Source organism: Aquarana catesbeiana, linkage group LG05 (genome assembly GCF_042186555.1).
Source record: "Aquarana catesbeiana isolate 2022-GZ linkage group LG05, ASM4218655v1, whole genome shotgun sequence".
Classification (NCBI taxonomy): Eukaryota; Metazoa; Chordata; class Amphibia; order Anura; family Ranidae; genus Aquarana; species Aquarana catesbeiana.
The window spans coordinates 591454647-591467352 of record NC_133328.1 but is presented as its reverse complement, the minus strand read 5'-3'; positions in this window follow the sequence as shown (position 1 = coordinate 591467352).

Genomic DNA, 12706 nt, shown 5'->3' with positions numbered 1-12706 from the left:
TCCCATAGAAGATAATGTGCTTGTAATTCGCACCGCAATGCCCAGAAAACGCACACGTTTTTTGGGTAATGTGCAGTGCGAATGCAACGCACATATGTGAACCAGATGCATGCAAATGAATGTATTTTAAAATGTCCTGCAAATTGAATGCGGTGTAAGAATAGGTGTGAACGGGGGCCTCACAGTAAGTTGGACTTGAGCCCCCATTCACAGGTCTGCATTTTTCTACTCAGTTTCTTACGCCTGACTACACCTTAGTACACCTGACTATGCAGAATCCCATTCTTCCTAATTCTCCCTGTTCACACTTGTACGCTCAGTTATCCCACACTCAGAAAAGGAAATGAGCATAATCAGGTGTTTTTGGTCTCATTGAGTTCAATAGAAGTGCCTGTCAATGTGTGATGCGCAAGAAGAACCCCTCCTTTCATATAGCACTGCCCTCCTATACTTTGCATAGATATTATTTCCTGGTGTATTTATTATTTCCTGGTGTACCTTTAGTCCAGATAAGGTATGTGACTCAACAACAGAACTGACAGTTGGGATTCAGTTGCCAAGAAACAGTGATGGCCATAGCCATTCTTTTTTCTTAGAAGAAAGTAAAATCATTGTTCGACTGTTAAACAGATTTCATTAGGTCGCTGTCAATGTATTCACCTAACAATGGTCTGTGCAGAAATGTGAGTGGCTTTTATTGTCTGAAGCATAATTGCAGATTACAGAAGTAGCTTCTGTTGTAACTGGCCTGAACAAGCTGTGAATCAAGACTGTCATTTAGAAAATGATCCAGGTAATCAGGAAGTTTAACCTGTAAACAATTACTTTTATTATTATTATTATTGTACAGGATTTATATAGCGCCAACAGTTTGCACAGTGCTTTAAAACATGAGGGCAGACAGTACAGGTACAATACAATTCAATACAGGAGGAATCGGAGGGTCCTGCTCCTTAGCGCTTACGATCTAAAAGAGAGGGTCAAGTGATACAAAAGGTAATAACTGTGAGGGGGTGATTTGATGGAGAAAATATACAGTTCTTGGGTGGGGGCAGGATAGGCTTCTCTACTGAAAAGGGTTTTCATAGTAACCAATCAGCTTCTAACTTCAGCTTGTTCAATTAGGCTTCGACAATAAAACTTGGAAGTTGATTGGTTACTATGCACAGCTTCACCAGATTCTGTGTGTACCAATTTTAGTAAATCTCCCCCCAACGTGATTATAGTAACTAAGAGTAATGCCACGTACACACGACCGGACTTTCTGGCAGAAAAGGGCCTACGGAATCATTCCGTCGGACGTTCCAATCATGTGTTGGCTTCATCTGACTTTTTCTTTCTGAAATTCTGACGGACCTAGAAATAGAACATGTTTCAAATCTTTCTGACGAAATCAGTTCCTATCAGGAAAACCGCTCGTCTGTATGCTATTCCGACGGACCAAAAATGACGCAAGGGCAGCTATTGGCTACTGGCTATTGAACTTCCTTTTTCTAGTACGGTCGTACTTCATCGCGTTTTAAACGATCGGACTTTGGTGTGATCGTGTGTAGGCAAGTCCATTTCAGCGGAACTCCGTCGGAAAGATCGTTGGAGTCTATTCTGACGGAAAGTCCGGTCGTGTGTACGCGGCATTAGTGTACAGAATAGTGACCATTTGTTTTATTTGTTAGTATATCTTTTGTGAGTTTTAGGAGAGCAGTTTCTGTGGAGTGTTGCAGGCAAAATCCAGACTGAAGGAGATCAAGAATGTTTTTCTCAGTGAGGTGCAGTGTTGACAACCTACCAGATGGAAATTTACTGACACGACACCCAAACTTTACTGGCACAGCCAAGTTTTTATAAAATTACAGTTTTAAGTACACATTTCAGTATTTAGGCTACAAACAATTGCAATATGAAATTAGAAATGTGATTTAAGGTAGATATTAATGCAAAAAACATATGGGCGGCACACAAACATAAAATTGACTCTCACAGTGACACTGACAGCAGTAAATAGCAGCACAGATCACCAACACAACACTTCCCCTCCAGAGTCACAGTGACAGTCTCTCTCCACTCCAGGTGGTCCCTCCACTTCAAACAGCATTGAATGTCCTGCTCCTGGCTTGCTTTGCTCCTGTCTCTCAGACCCGCACACAAGGCTTCAGCCGCTCCACTTGGCTCCCTTGCACCTTGACATCACATGACACTCTGAGGCACCACCTCCACCAGTCTTATCCCCTGCCAGCACTGACTGAACACACTGTAGCAGGCACTTGAATGGTCTCAGCCACCTCCGGACACGAACTGCGCATGCGTAGTTCCGAGTCGAGTGTCACAGGCATATTTTTTACTGGCAACCTTTTCCTCTTAATGGCATTTACTGGCAGGAGAAAAGTGCCCATTTTTTTTACTGTCTGCCAGTAAAAATACTGACGGTTGGCAACACTGGTGAGGTGGTAGCTCAGGTGGTTGTAAACCAGGTGTTCAAGGAGTTTAAACACACAAAACAAAACAAATTCAGCACTGTCCCCACAACTCCTTTTCCAACAGTGTCAGTCTATACGAAAGTTCTCTGCTCTAGGTGCTGCAGCTCTCTCACAAATCCACTGGGTGGCGGACATAAATCTGAAAGTTTACCTAGTGTAATTTTGTCTTTATTGATAAAATATATCAAGGATTGCACTCACAAACATCGGATGTTAATTCGCATGAACAGCTCAATACAAGCCTCCTCTCCTGGTCTGTGTAGATCAATTGGCTCACAGTGACTTGCAGCGTGGTGAAGGGTTATGTCTGTTAGTAATAGAAGCCCACTTCCTTGTCTCACACGCTGCTCAGCACTCGCACGGGCCAGCCGGCGATGCGTGACGTCACTCGTGGCCGGAAAGGGGAATCACAGTGAATCACAGTGTTTCAGGGGCGCGGCCTCCTTCTTCAGACCTCCAGGTCTGAAGAAGGAGGCCACGCTCCTGAAACATGTTGTCATAGCAACCTGCAAAGTCAAGACCCCGTATGACTTCCCCTGACAGGCTGCACAGTGATCCCAAAATAGAGGTAAGCGGGCCCCACACCAATAATACTGCAATCGCCTATCCCACAACAGATCACATTGCTGCCTTCCCAATATCAGACCATCCTATATCTGATACCACACTTAAAGAGATGCTACTGTCCCTGAGGTTATCCCTGCAAGCTGACATATTAGCAGGTATCAACCAGTGTCAAGCAGAGGTCCAGGCAGTTGGAAGCAGAGTAGACCACATCTAACAAAAAATACACTTCTTCTTTCAGTACTCTAGTAGATGCGCACACAGCTCAGAGTGAAGAGGTAGCCTGGTTGAAAGATAAAGTGGCAGACTTGGAGGACAGATCGAAAAGGAACAACCTCAAAATTCGGGGTGTCCCTGAAACTGTTCTAGCCACCCAGCTGCTACAATATGCCTAAGCATTGCTCTCCACACTGGAACTGTTCCTGGTTGCCCAGGATCTCATAATAGATAGGATCCACAGGGTACCCAAACCTTCCTTCCTGCATGTTCTGCTGAGGATACACTTCTACCTTGTGAAAGAACAAATCCTACATGCATCTCAGAGGTTTGACAACATACCATCTCAGTATGCAACCATTCAACTCCTCCCAGATCTGTCCAGGCATACTCTACAATGCAGTCGCAACCTAGAAACCATCACCAAGGCCTTAAGGAACCACAAGGTTCCACACAAGTGGAAGTAACCCGCAACACTATCCGTAACCCACAACGGGGTCATGTCCTCGATCATCACCATGGAAGAAGGCATGGAGACATTGCGCCTGTGGGGCATCATCCCTGAGCAAGCGCCAACCCCTACACATGCCTTGCAACTGCCGAAAAACCAAGATCCCTGGCAGGTGGTATGTGTCAGGAAGTGCCCTGTGGAAGAAACAATGCTGCTGGCCGAGCTGGTGCACGTCTGTGTGTGCCAGTGTGCGTGCATGATTCTTGGTGCCAAAGGCCTATTTAAATAGGATGTGCAGACAGGACCCCTGTCCCCCTGGATCTGCAGCTTCCCGTGACCCCTGCTCCTTGTAATCTGCTTCTGTGATCAATTTCCTGTATTACCCGGCCTGCCTTTGGACTCTCCCTGCCTTCTGCCTGCACCTGACCCTGGTTCGTCTTTGACCTTGATTCTGCCTGCTCCTTTAAGTACTACGCTGTTACCGACCCGGCCTGTAACCCGACCTGCTTTGTCTATTGCACCTGCTCCAGTATCTCCTGCCTGTGTGAAGATCCAGTCTGTCTGCACCTGCTTGCGATTCATATCCCTCTGGGCTGATCCACTGTCTGTCAGCCCCAGCATCCAGGTGCGTGTGTCCAGATATCAATTGATCCAGTTTCCAGCCTGTCTGCTGTCCTGATCCTTCACCTTGTTGGTACTCATCCCTGCAGCATCAGGACCCCCAGAGCGACCCTTCTGACAGCTGACCTGCCAGGCACTCATACCATTCTGCACTCCTGAGCTACCTGTTTGCTCTATCGGGCCGCGAGTCAAATGTGTAAGAGAGGCCTTCCTCTGCATTATTGGGCTCATCTCTCAGGTACGTAGGAACGTGACATTATCACACAAACCCCTCAAAGGTGGATTATCAGATCCCATTAACCAGTTGCAGACCGCCGCACGCCGATGTACATCGGCAGAATGGCACGGGCAGGCATATGGGCGTACCTGTACGTAGCTGCCTCCCAGCGGGTGGGGGGCCGGATCGGGTCCCCCCCGGTGCCTGCTGCGGTCAGAATCGTTACAGGAGCGAATGAAATGCTTCCTCTGCCTCTGTAATGTAAACAGAAGCAGAGGAAGTGATGTCATCTCTCCTCGTGTCGGTCTTTTCGTTCCGGCGCCGAGGAGAGAAGACATCAAGTAAGTCTGCACCAACACTACACTAACAGTAGAACACGTAGGCACACAAATCACCCCCCAATCACCCCCGATCACCACCCCTGCACCCCCTGTCACAGTGACACCAATAGCAGTTTTTTGTTTTTTTTACTGCATTGGTGTCATTTGTGACTGTTATAAGTGGTAGGGCAGTTAGTGGTAGGCCCCTTTAGTTCTAGGGTACCCCCCTAACCCCCATAATAAAGGTTTAACCCCTTGATCACCCCCCAGTTAACCCCTTCATCTCTTGTCACCAGTGTCACTAAGCGATCTTTTTTCTGATTGCCGTATTAGTGTCACAGGTGACGCTAGTTAGCCAGGTAAGTATTTAGGTTCACCGTCAGCTTTTTATAGCGTCAAGTACCCCCATATACTACCTAATAAAGGTTTTAACCCCTGATTACCCCTTAGTTAACCCTTTCACCAGTGATCACTGTATAAGTGTTACGGGTGACACTGGTTAGTTAGTTTGTTATTTAGGTTCACCGTCAGCTTTTTATAGCGTTAGGTACCCCCATATACTACCTAATAAAGGTTTTATCCCCCTGATTGCTCCCTAGTTAACCCTTTCACCAGTGATCACCGTATAACTGTTACAGGTGATGCTGGTTAGTTAGTTTGTTTTTTATACCCGCCGTTTATTACCCAATAAAGGTTTAACCCCCTCATTGCCCGGCGGGTGATATGAGTTAGGTTTTTAGTGTCAGATAGGGTATCCGTTGCCCCAGGCAGCATCAGATTAGTGCCAGTACCGCTAACACCCACGCACACAGCATACACCTCCCTTAGTGGTATAGTATCTGAACGGTTTGATATCTGATCTGATCAGATCTATACTAGCACCCCCAGCAGTTTAGGGTTCCCAAAAATGCAGTGTTAGCGGGATCAGCCCAGATACCTGCTAGCACCTGCGTTTTGCCCCTCTGCCCAGCCCAGCCCACCCAAGTGCAGTATCGATCGATCACTGTCACTTACAAAACACTAAATACATAACTGCAGCATTCGCAGAGTCAGGCCTGATCCCTGCAAACGCTAACAGTTTTTTTGGTAGCGTTTGTTACATTTGCTGACAGTCTAGGAGCTTTTTTACCTGTGAGTCTCACTACTGTGCAAGCAAATTTAGAGCCCAAAATGGCAAATCAAAGGTACAGTAGTGAAGAGGCCTACACGTTTCTGAGCATGACAGATAGTGAAGAGGAAGTCACTCATCTGTCAGATTCGGGCTCAGAATACGATCCTGTAGACGACAGCGGCTCCATGACAGATAGCTCTGACAACGGAGTTGTGGTCCCTGCCAAGGTCAGGCGTACCAGACCCCGTTCTTCTTCTGCTGTTGAGGTGCAAGAAGCGCAGGGCTCTCGTATGGAGCAGAGAAGTACTAGCGCCGCTATTCCTTCTGGTGAACTGGCAAGCACCAGCGGCCTAGTACACCCTGGTCGTACATCCAGCACTGCAGTAACACATGGTGATGTGGCGAGTCCCATAAGTGCAGTTCAAGCTGGCGAGGTGGCAAGCACAAGTAGTGTCCCGCTGCCACCAAGAAGACAAAGACAGGCCTGTCGTGCCCATAGTGTCCTTCCTGCAGAATTTGCCAATCCTAATTGGAAGCCCACCATTTCTGCAGCACCCGTACTTCCCCATTCACTGGCCAACCCGGCATTCAGGTGGAAACAGTTGATTTTATGTCACTTGATTTTTATTCGCTGTTTTTCACCGAAGATCTCTATAGATCTATTGTGGACCAAAGCAATTTAAACGCTAGTCAATACATTGCCACTAATCCCCAGTCCTCCCTTGCCAGAGATTGGAAACCAATTACGGTTTCCGAATTTAAGACCTTTCTGGGCCTATCCCTCGACATGGGCATAACTAAAAAGAGTGAGTTGCTGTCATATTGGTCCACTGACCCAATTCATCCCCATGCCTGTGTTTTCTGCTTCCATGGCCAGGGCACGATACGAGCAGATTTTGCGGTTCATGCACTTCAACAACAATGAACTCTGTCGTCCTCGTGGAGACCCTGAATACGATCCGCGCTACAAAATTCGGCCCCTCGTAAACCACTTCAACCAACGTTTTGCAGACTTACTCCCTATCAAGTTGTCTGTGTTGATGAGTCCCTGATTAAGTTTTCTGGCCACTTGTCATTCAAACAGTATCTTCCCAGCAAGCGTGCCAGATATAGGTCAAGATGTATAAGCTCTGTAACAGGGCCACAGGCTATACATGTAGTTGTATTGTTTACAAGGGAAGAGATCACGTAGAGGTCACGTAGAGCCGTCAAACTGCCCTGACTACATAGGAAGTGCTGGCAAGATTGTGTGAGACTTGGGGGTTGATTTACTAAAGGAAAATCCACTTTGCACTGCAAGTGCAGTCGCTTTAGATCTGAGGGGAAGATCTGACATGAGGTGAAGCTCTGCTGATTTTATCATCCAATCATGTCCAAGCAAAAATGCAGTTTTTTTATTCTCCTTGCATGTCCCCCTCAGATCTACAGCGACTGCACTTCCAAGTGCACTTGCCATGCATTTGTAGTGCAAAGTGGATTTGCCTTTAGTAAATAAACCCCTTGGTGTCACCCTTATTCGGAAAGGGGTACCATTTGTATGTGGACAATTATTACATGAGCATGCCACTTTTTAGTCACTTGTTTGATCTTCAGATTGGAGCATGTGGCACCATGCGATCTAATCGCCGGGGCTTTCCCCAGCGGCTTGTAGATTCCTGTCTTAGGCTGGGGGAGAGAGCCTGCTTGAAATGTAATAACTTGCTCGCTATGAAGTGGAGGGATAATAGGAATGTTTTCGTTCTTACCTCCCTTCAAGCAGACACGACAGTCCAAATTACTACGACGACTGGTGTTGTGGAGAAACCCCTCTGTGTCCACGAATATAACCAAAATATGGGAGGGGTGGACCTCAACGACCAGTTGTTGGCGCTGTACCTATTGCCCGTAAGGCCAGACGCTGGTATAAAAAGGTGTCTGTATACTTATTTCAATTGGCTTTGCTGAACGCTCATGTGCTATACAGAGCTTCAGGACGGACTGGATCATTCCTTAAATTCCAGGAAGAGATCGTCAGAGCCCTTCTGTTTCCAGACAGGGCTCCACCTCACCTTCCCAATCCAAATGCAGTAAGCCGGCTGCATGAGAGGCATTTTCCTTATGTCCTCCCGAGTAGGGATGAGCTTCGTGTTCGAGTCGAACCCATGTTCGACTCGAACATCGGCTGTTCGATCGTTCGCCGAATTGCAAACGTTATGGGCCGTTCGCGCTAAATTCGTGTGGCGCGTCACGGCCCATAATTCACTGCGGCATCGCAGTGCATTGCTGGCTGATGATTGGCCAAGCATGCACTATGACCCGCATGCTTGGCCAATCACAGCGCTGTCAGTAGAGAGAGCTGTAATTGGCCAAAGCCAGGGTGGCTTTGGCCAATTATGGCTCAGGGGATTTAGTACACACCCCACACTATATAAGGCCGCCTGCACGGCGGCCCTGTGTAGTGTGTGTTCCGGTGTGCTGAGAGATAGAGAGAGAGAGAGACAGTGTCATTTGATTTGAGTTAGATAGATTAGGCAGAACAGTCAGTCAGTTAGCTGCACTTACAGTGTATTGTGTATATATATGCATCCCAGGTGTTGCATATATATATATACACTGTATTCAGTTTAGCTAGATCCGTTCCTGTTATCTTCTATCTAGACTATTTACATTTAATGCAGTGCGTCCTGCTCACAGTGTTCAGCTAGATCCGTTCCTGCTATTTACATTTAGTGCAGTGCGTCCTGCTCACAGTGTTCAGCTAGATCCGTTCCTGTTATCTTCTAGACTATTTACATTTAGTGCAGTGCGTCCTGCTCACAGTGTTCAGCTAGATCCGTTCCTGCAATTTACATTTAGTGCAGTGCGTCCTGCTCACAGTGTTCAGCTAGATCCGTTCCTGCTATTTACATTTAGTGCAGTGCGTCCTGCTCACAGTGTTCAGCTAGATCCGTTCCTGCTATTTACATTTAGTGCAGTGCGTCCTGCTCACAGTGTTCAGCTAGATCCGTTCCTGCTATTTACATTTAGTGCAGTGCGTCCTGCTCACAGTGTTCAGCTAGATCCGTTCCTGTTATCTTCTAGACTATTTACATTTAGTGCAGTGCGTCCTGCTCACAGTGTTCAGCTAGATCCGTTCCTGCAATTTACATTTAGTGCAGTGCGTCCTGCTCACAGTGTTCAGCTAGATCCGTTCCTGCTATTTACATTTAGTGCAGTGCGTCCTGCTCACAGTGTTCAGCTAGATCCGTTCCTGCTATTTACATTTAGTGCAGTGCGTCCTGCTCACAGTGTTCAGCTAGATCCGTTCCTGCTATTTACATTTAGTGCAGTGCGTCCTGCTCACAGTGTTCAGCTAGATCCGTTCCTGCTATTTACATTTAGTGCGGTGCGTCCTGCGCACAGTGTTCAGCTAGAGCCGTTCCTGCTATTTACATTTAGTGCAGTGCGTCCTGCTCACAGTGTTCAGCTAGATCCGTTCCTGTTATCTTCTAGACTATTTACATTTAGTGCAGTGCGTCCTGCTCACAGTGTTCAGCTAGATCCGTTCCTGTTATCTTCTAGACTATTTACATTTAGTGCAGTGCGTCCTGCTCACAGTGTTCAGCTAGATCCGTTCCTGCTATTTACATTTAGTGCAGTGCGTCCTGCTCACAGTGTTCAGCTAGATCCGTTCCTGTTAAATTCCTACTGACCGGCAGGCTTGTCTGGTTACAGTATATAAAGCTACCTGAAGAAAATTACAGGTGTTCTATTTGATCCTATTAGTACCACGGTCAGGCAGCTAGACTATTTACATTTAGTACAGTGCGTCCTGCTCACAGTGTTCAGCTAGATCCGTTCCTGTTATCTTCCTACTGACAGGCAGGCTTGTCTGGTTACAGTATATAAAGCTACCTGAAGAAAATTACAGGTGTTCTATTTGATCCTATTAGTACCACGGTCAGGCAGCTAGACTATTTACATTTAGTACAGTGCGTCCTGCTCACAGTGTACAGCTAGATCCGTTCCTGTTATCTTCCTACTGACAGGCAGGCTTGTCTGGTTACAGTATATAAAGCTACCTGAAGAAAATTACAGGTGTTCTATTTGATCCTATTAGTACCACGGTCAGGCAGCTAGACTATTTACATTTAGTACAGTGCGTCCTGCTCACAGTGTACAGCTAGATCCGTTCCTGTTATCTTCCTACTGACAGGCAGGCTTGTCTGGTTACAGTATATAAAGCTACCTGAAGAAAATTACAGGTGTTCTATTTGATCCTATTAGTACCACGGTCAGGCAGCTAGACTATTTACATTTAGTACAGTGCGTCCTGCTCACAGTGTACAGCTAGATCCGTTCCTGTTATCTTCCTACTGACAGGCAGGCTTGTCTGGTTACAGTATATAAAGCTACCTGAAGAAAATTACAGGTGTTCTATTTGATCCTATTAGTACCACGGTCAGGCAGCTAGACTATTTACATTTAGTACAGTGCGTCCTGCTCACAGTGTTCAGCTAGATCCGTTCCTGTTATCTTCCTATTGACAGGCAGGCTTGTCTGGTTACAGTATATAAAGCTACTTGAAGAAAATTACAGGTGTTCTATCCCAGCTTAGTGCAGCTACAGGCCATTAGTATGTCTGGAAGGCCAAGAAGGAGAGGCAGACAGTCACAAGCCAATAAGAGAGGGCAAGCAGGCTCTGTGTCTAGTGCTGGTCGTGGAGACGGTGCATCCTCATCAGCACGTGGCCATGGGACACGCTTGGCCTTTTTTTCGGCAGCTGGCCATGTTGAGCCGCAACATGCGGAAGACTTGGTCGAGTGGATGACCAAGCCGTCCTCATCCTCCTCATCCTCTCTCACCCATGCCCAGGGTGCTTTGTCTGGCAAAGCAGCGGCCTCTTCCCTCAGCTCAATGTCATCAGTGACTCCTTCCCTAGCTCCACCATGTCCTCATGAGGATTCCCTCAAACTGTTTGACCACAGTGTTGGGTACATGCTCCAGGAGGATGCCCAGCGTTTGGAAGGCTCTGATGACGATACTGAGCTCGATGAAGGCAGTAACATGAGCGCGGACAGAGGGGGTGCCCAAGAAGGACAGCAATCTGGCAGTCATGCTCCCCCTGCTGCAGCATACTGCCAGGTTTGCTCCAGTGATGAGGAGGGAGGGGATGATGAGGTCACTGACTCAACGTGGGTGCCTGATAGGAGAGAGGAGGAGGAGGAGGAGGAGGAGGAGGAGGAGGAGGAGGAGGAGGAGGAGGAGGAGGCGGCAGCACATCACCAACGAGGCAGGATGCCCTCCAGGGGCCAGCCTAAGGGCAGCACATTGACTGCATCACACCCCAAAGCTCCACATGTGCAGGGCGCTGCAGTCTCTGCGCGTTATTCAAAAAGTTCTTTGGTGTGGGCCTTTTTTGAGACGAGTGCATCAGATCGCACCGCTGCTATTTGCAACATATGTCTCAAGCGTATCTCGCGTGGCCAAAATATCTCCCGCTTGGGTACCACATGCTTGACCAGACATATGTTGACCTGCCATGCAGTTCGTTGGCAAGCGTATCTAAAAGACCCACACCAAAGAACAAAGAGGATCTCTCCTTGCTCCTCATCAGCTGAGATTTCCAACCCCACTAGACCTTCAGTCCTCTCTGAGACCTGCAGTGAGAGGAATGAAGGTGTAGAATTAGGTGTGTCACAGCCAAGTACTTGTGGGCAATCTGCTTTTGGTACACCGACGTCAGATTGTACCAGGCAAATTTCCCTGCCCCAGCTGCTGCACCGCCGAAAGAAGTTTGCTCCCAGCCATCCACATGCCCAGCGGTTGAATGCTAGCTTGGCAAAATTGCTAGCACTTCAACTGCTGCCTTTTCAGTTGGTAGACTCTGCCCCCTTCCGTGAGTTTGTGGAATGTGCGGTTCCTCAGTGGCAGGTACCCAAACGCCACTTTTTCTCACGGAAGGCGATTCCGGCTCTCTACCGGCATGTGGAAGGCAATGTCCATGCCTCGCTGGACAGGGCGGTCAGCGGTAAGGTGCATATTACCGCTGACTCATGGTCCAGCAGGCATGGACAGGGACGTTACCTAAGTTTCACGGCGCATTGGGTGACTCTGCTGGCAGCTGGGAAGGATGCAGGACAAGGTGCAGTAGTGTTGGAGGTTGTTCCGCCACCACGCCTCCAAAATGCTGATTGTGACACACCTCTCTCCTCCACCCCCTCCTCTTCTTCTTCCTCCATGGCCTCTTCCTCGGAACCAGCGGTGCTCCGTAGGCGTTCAAGGGGCTACGCAAGTACGCAGGCCAAAAGATGCCATGCGGTGCTTGAGCTGGTGTGCTTGGGGGACAGGAGCCACACTGGGGCAGAGGTTCTGTCAGCTCTGCAGGGGCAGGTTCAGAGGTGGTTGACGCCACGCCAACTTAAGGCAGGAATGGTGGTTTGCGACAATGGCACCAACCTCCTCTCTGCCCTCCGACAGGGACAAATGACCCATGTGCCCTGTTTGGCTCACGTCCTTAACTTGGTGGTGCAGCGGTTCTTGGGCAGGTACCCGGGCTTACAGGATGTCCTGAGGCAGGCCAGGAAAGTCTGTGTGCATTTCCGCCGGTCATATAATGCCAGTGCTCGGCTGACGGACCTCCAAAAGGAGTTTAACCTGCCCAAGAACCGCCTAATCTGTGACATGCCCACCAGGTGGAACTCAACGTTGGCCATGCTGCAGCGGCTGCACACGCAGCAGAGGGCCATCAATGAGTACCTGTGCGACTATGGC